The 9671-nt window shown below is 40.5% G+C and overlaps 1 non-coding gene across 1 annotated transcript; it reads right to left on the bottom strand.

The window, feature by feature from the left end:
* Nucleotides 1-6006: 6006 nt before the first annotated feature.
* LOC147828596 (U4 spliceosomal RNA) lies at nt 6007-6147 on the bottom strand. Its single transcript, XR_015450537.1, has one exon. It is a non-coding gene; the product is annotated as a U4 spliceosomal RNA (small nuclear RNA).
* Between the last annotated feature and the right edge of the window lie 3524 nt (nt 6148-9671).

Here is a 9671-nt window from a genome sequence, read left to right as displayed (position 1 = left end):
CCCTAACAGGGTTATGATGTAGTTGTGCTTATTTTCCTGCTATTGAGTTATGTACTCAACACCTGTTCCCTGAAGTGCTGGGAGAGACTGATGTTCAAAAGTGAGTTAGTCTCTGTCCCTATTATCAAAGAGCTTGCAGAGGGAGGTGAATTAAGTAAATCATAGTTTTATATCTGTGTGTGTGTGTGTGTGTGTTTTAGGACAGTGTCTCTATGTTGCCCAGGCTGGTCTTGCACTCCTGGGCTCAAGTGTTCCTCCTACCTCAGCTTTCTGAATAGCTAGGACCACAGGTGTGTGCCACCATGCCTGGTTTTACATACATTTTTAGTGGCACAAAAGGCCTACTTTTTCTTGAAGAAGTTGCCATTTAACTGGGGTCTCTGAAAAATAAGAGATCTGGAAGATGATCAGGATAGAATGTTCTCTAGTGTTCAAACTCAAGTCATTTTTACATTTGCCTTGATTCATTCATCCAACTTAAAGTTTCTAAAGAATCTTTATAAGATGTGGAAGTCCTCTATCCATTCACATGTTTCACAGGCCCTTGCACCATTTCTTTTGGGTGAAATGGGACACTAGTCAGCAGTGGCCTTGTTTAATACATTTCTGGAAGTCCAGGGCCTTGGGAAGATCTCTTCATACTTCAGTAGTATGTCCTTTGGGTCCTCACTTCCCAGGGTCAGTACACATCTTAGATGAGATGACAGTGCACATAGTGCTAACTAGTTAAAAATGGCCCCATTGGGCCGGGGATTTAGCTCAGTGGTTTTGCCACCTGCTGCACAAGCGCAAGGACCCGAGTTCAATCTCCGGTACCAAAAAAAAAAAAAAAAATGGCCCCATTGATCAGCGTACCAAAGCACTAATGTGACATGTGACCACAAAGTTGCACAGATGCTGTTGTGATGGCCCAGATCACATCACAGCTATTGTAAAGATTCAAGCATTGCCTTCCATGTCAGTTTTGAAGGGAGGAGGAGGAATAACTTTCAACCAGATGCTGAATGCCCTGGTGATTTTATCATTTCCTTCATCACCCTCACAAATTATCCCTAAACACTATTTGGACATTTTGTCTTCGGGATCTCAAGGTGGATGTACTTTATTACAGGATAAGATACAAGCCCCACTCAGCACTGCACTCCTTGCTGAGGCAGGGACACATCAGGCAAGGGCAGTCTTGGAACCCAGAATCCTGCAAGGGAAAGCAAGGGGGCACAACTCCCAGGCCTAAGCTTGAGTCTGGGCTCCTCAGTGGCCCAGAACCTGCTTATATTTATTTTTATATACCCATATTGATAACTATGAGCTCATACATTACATCTAGTTTCATCTAATATCACAAAGTTCATTCTGGGTTTTTCTTTTTCAGTTTCTTTAATTCCCTGTTTTGAAGCCTGGACCCTTAAGGTGTTTATTTACTGGATCAATTTCCCTGTGACTAACAAACTCAAATCACTGTGGTTGCCCCTACCTGTGCATGTGCTGTCCTTACCCTACCTGGGTTTTGACACTCATCACTCTGCACACTCACACGAATATCCCCAACACCCAAGGCTGGGCAGCACTCATACCCAAACACCCTCTTCACCTGCCTGAACTCTAAAGTCCCGAGCAGGGCAGTCCTTTTCTGGACACTCCCCTTGCCTAGGTTAAGGTGACCCATCATGCTCTGGTCCACACCACCACTTGGAATGCCTCCCATTAAGGTCTGGACCCTATATCAAACCATCATCTGTGTGAAAGTCCTCCTTGCCCTGCCAATGCCTGAGTGGAAACTATGAGCCACTTTATGATTTTGAACTGAAGTTTTCAGAAAGGATAAAGTGTAAGTTTTCTAATGGACTAATTTGTATACTGTCTTGGACACATTTTTTCTTTCTTTCTTTCTTTCTTTTTTTTTTTTTTTTTGTACCTGGGACCGAACTCGGGACCTTGCACTTGTGAGGCAGGTGCCGGAACCACTGAGCTAAATCCCCGGCCCCTTGGACACATTTCTTATTTCCCTCACTACATCGTTTCATATCCAAATAATTATACACACACAGAGCTACTACCCAATTGAAGCCAGCAGCAAATCAATCCCGTAACCCTCACAGTGACACCAGGCCAGGTGCAAGGGGGCACCCACTCATTATAAAATACACATAGTGAAGCTAATCATGGTGGTACATACCTATAATTCTAGCACTCTAGGAGGCTGAGGCAGGAGATTCCCAAGTTTGAGCCCAGACTGGACAATTTAGCAAGACTTTGTTTCAAAAAGGGATGAAGCCAAGAGCAAAAATTCAATCACCAATACAAAAACAAACAAAAAATAGTCCCTCCTGTGTACCAGAAGCCACGACTGCCTAGGGAAGAAACGCACACAATTCCTCTTTATGGAGCTTGCACCTGGTCCCATACATTCTCAGCTTCAGGGTTGGTTTTTTTCTTTTGGAAGCAAAACATTTGTGGTACAGTTTAGATATACATAATGATAACACTCATTATAGGCAATTTGCACCTGTACATGATACATCCCGAATAAAAAAAAAAGAAGAAGAAAGAAAGAAAGGTTGTATGTATTATAACTGAACCTTGCGTTCTGGAAATTTAGCCGGGGCCGCCAACTCCTGCTCCTGCGCCTGCGCGGAGCCCAAGCTGCCCCGCTGTCAGCTACGGACTACATTTCCCAGAATCCACAAGGGTATCGCTCGCTTGGACGCTAAGAGCCCCTTCCGGTGCCTTGTTGCCAGTTCAAGCAACCTGGTGAGTTAGTCGCACCCTGGAAAGGAGTGGCGCTGGGTGAGGCGGAGCGGGACTTTTAGGGGTCGGAGTTGGATGGGGTTGTCTCCCAAAGTGAGGAATCCCGTGGCACCGAGATGGCGTTGTGACCCGAGCCTCAGGCCTGTGCGTGTGTGAGAGCCAAGAAGGGGGATTGTGTACCCAGTGTGAGTGTGCGAGCTCGAGTGACTGCTCTGTCGGAGCCAGGTTGGGCCTCCGTGACGGGGGCGGCTATTGTGAGGTCGAGATTGGTACTTGGTTCTTTGGTGTGTCACTGACCCGCTGCTCAAGGTTCCTGCCTCCATCAGGCTTTCTCCGTCACCTCCCCCTCACAGCGAGTCCCCAAGAGAGGAGTCACATATTGAGCCTTAGAATGAAGATTACCCGGAAGAAGGCACCTGGGTGTGGAGTGGGACTTTAGAGCCAGAAGTGTCCCTGAGAGTGACTACTGGGAAGGTCTGATGGGAAGTTCTCCCTTGGAGAAGCTGTGGAGCTGCTACATTTTTCAGACGAACAGCATCCCCATACCTCCAATCTAGGAATCTGCTGTAAATTCAGATTCCAGCCTCCTCACATCTAGTTTTGTGTGTGAGGTCAGGACTGATGTGGCCCTGGAGATTTTCTAGGTCCACCCGTGTTCTAAGAAAGGCCTCATGTCTCATGATGTCCTTCTTCCCCAGTCCTGTCATTCTCAAAAAAAAAAATTTTTAGTAAAATAAAAATAAAATATAAAAATTGTTGTGATCCATGCGAGTTTGTGGTTCTTCTTTGTTCATCAAATGCAAAACCATTTGTGTTTTTAGAACATGGGAACATTTGGTCTTCCTGAAATGCCTAGGGTTCTGTCCTTGACCTTTCTTCCCAGTAAATGATGGGCCATGCTGTGAATCCTTCCCCCTCTTTCTGGACCCCAAATACTCCCTTCTTACTTTTCAAATCATTTCCCTGCACTCATTTTTTTTTAATGATAGGGAAATTGATATCCTGGACTCTAATGTTAAAATTTTGTTTTATTGACATGAATGTTTAGGTACAATGACATTGTTGATCTCCAAAGACCCCAGTTTAAAAGTAAGGCAAGGTCAGAGATGGTTTGATTGCTCTTGAAGGAGTGGGAATGTGACTGGATGTCTGAGCATGGAAATCTGTGTCATCATGTGCAGGGATTTTCCCCAGGGAATGAATTGAGATTATTTATTGTTAAATTCTTACTTATTTATTTTTCTTTTGTGACACTGGGGATTGAACCTAGGGCCTCACACTGAACTATATCCCCAGGCCTTTTTATTTTTTATTTTGAGATAAGTTCTTACTAAGTCACTAAATTGCCTACCCTGGGCTCAAACTGGGAACCTTTGTGCCTCAGCCTTTTAGAGTACTGGGATTACAGCCATATCAACACACCTGGCTTGAAGTTTACACTTATAAAGATTTGGTTGTAAAAAAAAAACCCATATTCACAATGATGAGTAATATTTGAGGAAAGTATATTTTAGCACATGTGTGTGTGCACCTGCACGTTTTTATTTGTTCAGAGTAGAAATTGCATCAATTGATTTTGATCCTGATTCTGAAGACTAGAAATTGCATTGCCAATCAAAGGACACAGAGACCTCACTTTGGAGTTAGAAAAAATAATTCTACCTAGCCATAGGTTTCTTATGCCTCAGTGCATGTATGAAGAAGAAAGTGGCAAAGAGTGCTTCTAGCTTTAAAAACCTTCCAGGTATTCATAACTCAATTAAGCATTATTATTATGGCACAATTTACCTGATAAGATAGCCTTTCTGGATTACACATTCTTAGAGATTTTTAAGGTGGCATTCATAGGACATAGCAATACTTTCCCTTGTCCAGATGTTCTTTAAGGATCAATTATACAAACAACATTTTGTAGGACATATTTATAATAGTAGAAAACAAGGTCAGATTGTAATAGCTATGAATGTTCGTACAAATTTTTACATAGGGCAAGAGAACAAAATTGAACTTCATATTAATGAAGTTCTCTAGCCAGGTGTAGTGGTGCATGCCCATAATTACAGCACTTGTGAGGCTGAAGCAGGAGGATCACAGGTTTAAGGCCAGCCTGGGGTACATAGCACATTTGAGGCCAGCCTAAGGTACATAATGAGTCTCTGTCACAAAAAATGAATGCATACAGGCAGGCATGGTGGCATACACCTGTAATCACAGCACTGTGGAAGGCTAAGGCAAGAGGATTACAAGTTTGAGCCCACCCTGGGCAACTTAGTGACTTAATGAGAACCTGTCTCAAAGTAAAAAATGAAAAAGGAGCTGGGGATGTAGCTCAGTTGGAAAGTCCTGAGGTCAGTCCCCAGTAGCACAAATACATACATACATACATGCCTATATACAGTTCTCTAATACCTTATTAGATTTTTTTAGCTAGTATTATGTTGAATGATGATTTTTCTTCAGTAGCTTCAAGAACAAATGGAGATTTGTTGGTTATCTTTCTGATAATCTATTTTGCTAATATTATTGAATAAAAATAATTGCACCTTCCAGTCTCAGGTCTATCATTTTAAAATATTATTATAAAAGACTGTTATGACAGTCACATTTTACTGTGGAAAAAAGGAAACAGTAGAAGATGATTTTAGCTGGTGCTGTAGCTCAGTTGCAGAGTATTTGCCTAACATGTGCAAAGCGCATCCAATAAGTAAATAAATGGATGACATGCAATGCCCTTTATTTTAATAATACTACCTAACTTCTATTAAATAGTTTTATGTCATGAAGTGGTAGATAAGTTTTATCTCAGTCCTCATGACAACTCTGAGATTATGGGCAGAGCTTGTCTGTGGTTTACCGATTAACTGAAAAGTTAATAGCTGTCAGATCAAGATTCACACTGAAAGTCTGACAACAGAATCTGTTATTAGTGCCAACGTCATCCTTCCCATAGTTTTATATGTTCCTTTAATTTTACTGTTTGGGTCAGTAATTCATCATTATTTTTCTGCATTAATCAATAAGAGCCAATATAATCAATATTAATAATGCCTTAGTGTGTGTTGTAACTAATCTTGTTTAATTTGTTGCCTGCTCATATGTCTTTAGAGTTCCTAGCTAGCATTTCTTTAGCCACCACCATCAGGTTTTGGCCAAATTACATTTAACTCAGGTACACTTTATACCATCACAGTGCAAAAGGACTTTCTCTGAGGTTGGATGTATCATATATCTATATTCTCCAATATAACAGCTCTAAATTACATGTGTGTATTAAAAATCTGAAGTGTAGCTAGTGTGTCTGAGGAACTGAACTTTTAATGTAGCTGTAATTAATTTAATTAGCAATAATCATACCTCAGCTAAACCTCATTGGCTATGATACTGCCACTGCGCAAAGCTGTTTTGTTCTTTATGTGGCTGGTGGCTACTGTATTGGATGATGCAGCTTCATACTTTACAGTTATAAGGTAAGACAAGATTATTCAGCAGGAGTTGAAAGATACAGCTGAAAAGACAGTTTCAGAGCAAAATAAATTGTCAGAAACATATCCATCAGGAGTACCGTAAAGAAAGCTTGATTGTGGCTAGCGTCAGTGCACATAAAACATTATGCACTGCATATTAATGTACACAGGCATATATTTAAAAATAAATGTTGGAATGTAGAGCAGTGGTAGAGCATTTGCTTAGCATGCATGAGACCCAGGGTTCAATTCCCAGCACTGCAAAGGAAAGAAAGAAAGAAAGAAGGAAGGAAGGAAGAAAGAAAGAAAGAAAGAAAGAAAGAAAAGAAAGAAAGAAAAGAAAAAGTCAGAGTTGGTTTAGGTGTTAGGACCTAAAGGGAAAAAAGATACTCAATGAAAATGTCATCACTCTTTTTAGACTATTTTGAATTTTTTCTCCCAGTTCAAGAGAGGACTGTTTATAGAAGATCTTTCTCTTATAGAAATGAAATAAATACATATGGTTGTGTGTATATTTTTAGTGTTTTAAAATTTATGGACTATACTTAAAAAGATATTTCAGGTAGATCAAATATGCCATGTAGATCATCAATGTCAATATATGGGTATATACATTTCTGAACTTTTTTCTCTGTTTTGATTTCTGCCTATGTATCCTTACTTTGCATATATATGTGGATGTATATTTTATACAAATGTAAAAACTAATTTGTTTCCAACATGTTTTATATTTATACATTCCAGTTTTTAAACTGATTTTTCTATTTACAATGTATCCTGGCTATCTTCCACATCATTTAAATATTTTTTCTACAATTTAGTATGATATTTAATATCTACTTAATATTCTGTTACATATAGGATCTATAATTTACCTAACCAGTCATCTGGACTCAGAATTCTGCACTCTGCCATACCTGTGGACATCTTATTACACATTTACAATCATTTGCTTTAGACAGGTCCCAGAAGTAGGTTTGCATAGTTAAATTCTTTCACATACTTCTATATGCCCTGTTTTAAGGTTGTACAAATCTACAACATCTATAAAGTATTTTCCCCTTGATGTTGTTCATAGGGCAACATGTTTTTAAACCTTTTGATGTAATACTGATAGCGAGTTATTTAACAATATCTCCTTTAACTGTATTAAAATTTATTAGTTCAGTGGGTGATGTGTTATATTTAGTGAATTACTAGCTTGGATTTCACACAAAGAACAACACCTGGGCTTCAGGGGCAAAAGCTAGAGCTGAAAGAGAATTGGCTTTATATAAAATATACAGCTCTGGCTGGGCACAGTGGTACAATGCCTGTAATCCCAGCACTCTTAGATGCTGAGGCAAGAAGAGTGTAGGTTTGAGCCTAGCCTGAGCAATTTAGTGAGATCCTGTCTCAAAATAAAAAGTTAAAAAATGAGCTGGAGGTATAGTGTTCTGGAATCAGGGAAAGAAATGCACAGAGACACAGAATTTGGGTAAAATAACAAAGGTCTTTACTTGCTAGCAAGGCGGGACGCCAGAAACTGGTCTGGTCTGAGTCCTCCCCTGCGTTCTTTGTCCATCACCTTTTATACTTTTGTCAGTCATTATCTCATCCCTAGTGGTCTTTGTTAAGTAAATAAAGTTCCAATTCCTGGTTAATGGTTAGACACAGGTGGTTTCTGTCACTGATTACAACCGTAAACACATGACTGTTAAGGCACATATATCACAAGTTTGTTCAAGGATTCCCACTTCGTTTTTCAGAGCTAGGATGTTATCTATAGTGGAGCTACAGACCAAAGGAACTATATAACCTTCACTTTAAACAGCAGAAGTAACAGGCTAAGGCAAGCTTTTAAAGTGATACACTACCTATTTTGCTTCCACAACTACTTTAATAGCTAATCTACTAAATTTACTTTAAAACTTTTCCCTATCATTCCTCCCTTTGTCTACTTTGGGATAAATCTTCTATTCATAATATGTTAGTTCTAACTTATCTGTATTTCTTAATACTAGCATTTGATAGTGTTGAGCGGCAGCAATACACTACTGTGCAAATCTTGAGATCCATTGAAGAACACAAGGGCCAAAAATTAATACTAATATTATAACAAGAAGGGGACTCAGAGGAGGTCCTATCCAGGTTTTCCATCCTGCCCAAGTAAAATTAATCCCATAGGACAGCTCTCCTATACCAAATTCCTCACCAAGAGGCTTTTTTCGATCTTTCAGTTTGTCTAGTGATTCTTGTATTACACCAGATTCATTACGATAATAACAACATTCTTCACCAAGGAATAAACAACCCCCTCCTTTCTGGGCTGTTAGCAAATCAAGAGCATGCCTTACATCTGAGTCATTGAGCCAGACTTTTGTTTTTTCTTTACAATATGACTTTCACTTGAATATCCCCCACAGTCAAAAATTAGCCCAGGTCCCTCATAATGCTCCCTTGGGCAAACATCAAAGAATACAGTGAATGGATAGGCCTCTGATTCCCATTTTACCATTTTGAAAGTTACAAAATGTTCATTAAACTTTTCATCACTAGGCTTAAATACCTGCAGTTGGAAAACAAAGAAACTCACAGCAGTAGTAATCTGGCTTAGCACAAGAGTCCATGTTGCCTTTCCCAGTGAAGGACCCTTGTTAGCAACACAGACTCCATATTGCTGCTTGACCCACCTGTCTGCCCTTTAGATGAACTCAGAAGGAGGAAGCTTAGAAACCTCCTCCCCTTAGAGTCTCTTAGAAACAACAATTAATCAACTATTGTTTTACAAATGTTCTGACAGCAGGACATTCCGCTTCTGTACCTTTTGCTTGCTTTACTAGTTCTATCCCATAGGGAGGGCCTAGAAACTGTTGGCCTCAAAGGTGTATAAAACATGATTGTCAACCCCCAGTCGAGGCTCAAGTCCGATGTTCAGCTCAGGTCCCGGCCAGTAATAAACTCCTGTGTGTATTTAATATCGGTCTCTCGTTGGTTCTCTCTCACTGAATACAACACCCAGCACTCCCATTTTTCAGCTGTGTGTTGATTCATCAGCCTCCAGAGTGGTGAGAGCAGGGTTTGGTGTGTTGTCTCTTGGCTTTCAGTGTCTATTCTTGATTTGCTTCCCCTCTGCTTTGAGGAGACCTCACTCTCGAATCATGCCATGGAGCAAATGCATAGTGAGAGTCTGTATATATTTACCTTTTTACCCTTTGCCCATCGGAGTGCCTGTATGAGTGCCCAGAACTCAGCCCATTGTGCCGACCAGCCAAAAGCAAGGGGCCCTGGCTAGAATCACCTCATCCTTTGTGGTTACTGCATATCCAGCATGATGAACCCCATCTTCCATGAAGCTGCTCCCATCCGTGAACAGAACAAGGTCAGCATCAGACACGGGTGCCATTTGCAAGTCAGGGCGGCTGGAAAAGAGCTCATCAGTGACACTCAAGCAGTCATGATCAAGAGGGCCTGTCTCCA

The sequence above is a fragment of the Heterocephalus glaber genome, unplaced genomic scaffold (assembly GCF_053883595.1).
Source record: "Heterocephalus glaber isolate CG9 unplaced genomic scaffold, H.glaber_assembly_v1.0 deba00001002, whole genome shotgun sequence".
In the NCBI taxonomy this organism is placed as follows: domain Eukaryota; kingdom Metazoa; phylum Chordata; class Mammalia; order Rodentia; family Bathyergidae; genus Heterocephalus; species Heterocephalus glaber.
This window is presented reverse-complemented; position numbering and strand designations above follow the sequence as displayed.